This window comes from Vicia villosa, linkage group LG6, assembly GCF_029867415.1.
Source record: "Vicia villosa cultivar HV-30 ecotype Madison, WI linkage group LG6, Vvil1.0, whole genome shotgun sequence".
NCBI lineage: Eukaryota > Viridiplantae > Streptophyta > Magnoliopsida > Fabales > Fabaceae > Vicia > Vicia villosa.
The window spans coordinates 115,944,551-115,946,001 of record NC_081185.1 but is presented as its reverse complement, the minus strand read 5'-3'; the positions used below and the strand labels follow the sequence as shown (position 1 = coordinate 115,946,001).

Sequence of the window (1,451 nt, the reverse complement as noted above, 5' to 3'; positions counted from 1 at the left end):
GACGAGCAATCGCTCCATAGTCCATCCAATGCCAGAAAAGTAAGGTGTGCCTGTATCTAAGAAATATTCATGTGTACGTGTATGTTTGCGATCGACACATCTAAGAAATAGCCTTGCAAAAAAATTTAGCACTCTAACGCTCTTGTCTATATGTGAATGAGCGTTAGGGGGGAGATACTTTTTACACCCCGGTAGCAATCCAACCTCAATGCCTTTTAAAATATCCAGAGTTTAAGTTTGTCATGAACCCCTTACTAATATAACTTCCCTGGTGAACATGTCAATATACTCAAGTAACGTCTCCTCTTACTTTGTGGAATGGTGCTAAGAAAGACCAATATATTCAGTTGGAGTTTGCGTGTTGTGAAGTGGGATGTGCGCTCATCGCACAGTTTTCTCCACAAATTTATGGACTTGTCAATTGTGATAACTCATTAACAACATATGGGTATTTCACCATGTCTTTCTTTTATTTGTGTTGGCACACTCTTGCAGGATTCTTTCATTGGATGTGTTTAATGTGGTGTAATTTGAGAAACTAGACGGGGGCCTTGAACAGAGTCATCACGACCCTTTTCATAAGCTTCCAACTTTGTGAACTTCTCCAAAAACTTAGGGATGTGGCATTAATAATTAATTTTATGAATGAGTTCTATCAACAGTGAGTAAGAAACTAGTCAATGGAGTTGTGCTCGTGCTTTCTTTGTGAACTAAGTCGTCATGGTCCCTTTTGTTTTAATATCTGTAAAATTGATTTATATTGAAATTAATTTTTATAATATTTAAAATATTTTATTTTTGTTTCTTCTGATAAAAAAAAATCTAAATATTTAAATTTTCATGAATTATAAAACAAAAAAGTGACATTTAAAATGATTAAGGTAAAGAAACAAAAATGAATAATTAAATAATCATTTTATCTTGTAGTTATAATTTGTTAAAAAAAAAAAATCATTATAATTAAAACATAAGGAAATTGCAAATACATCCATAATGTCTTATTTGTTAGTAGAGTTTACAAATAAATAAAGTTAACAAAAAAAAAATGCTGAGATTAAATTATTACCTAAATGCATATTGATTTGAAAATCAAAATAAGTAATAATATAAAAAATTGTTGAGTGAAAACAATGTCTGAATTTGAAAATGACATAAATTGAAAAATGAAGATACACATGTTCAGTTTTTACGTTGCAGCAGAGTTATTTAATTGTAATTAGCGTAAAACAAGCGACGAACAGAAAGCGGGGATAGCTCAGTTGGGAGAGCGTCAGACTGAAGATCTGAAGGTCGCGTGTTCGATCCACGCTCACCGCATTATTTTTTGAAATAAGCATTTTTAACGAAACGAAACAAAGGAAAAACTGAAAATAATAAATGGAGATGCGGGGTATCGATCCCCGTACCTCTCGCATGCTAAGCGAGCGCTCTACCATCTGAGCTACATCCCC

The 1,451-nt window shown here is 33.1% G+C and overlaps 2 non-coding genes across 2 annotated transcripts; one reads left to right on the top strand and one right to left on the bottom strand.

Annotated features, from left to right (window-relative positions):
* Positions 1-1,244: 1,244 nt before the first annotated feature.
* Positions 1,245-1,317, top strand: TRNAF-GAA (transfer RNA phenylalanine (anticodon GAA)). Its single transcript has one exon. It is a non-coding gene; the product is annotated as a tRNA-Phe (tRNA).
* Positions 1,318-1,378: 61 nt separating this feature from the next.
* Positions 1,379-1,451, bottom strand: TRNAA-AGC (transfer RNA alanine (anticodon AGC)). The gene has a single exon. It is a non-coding gene; the product is annotated as a tRNA-Ala (tRNA).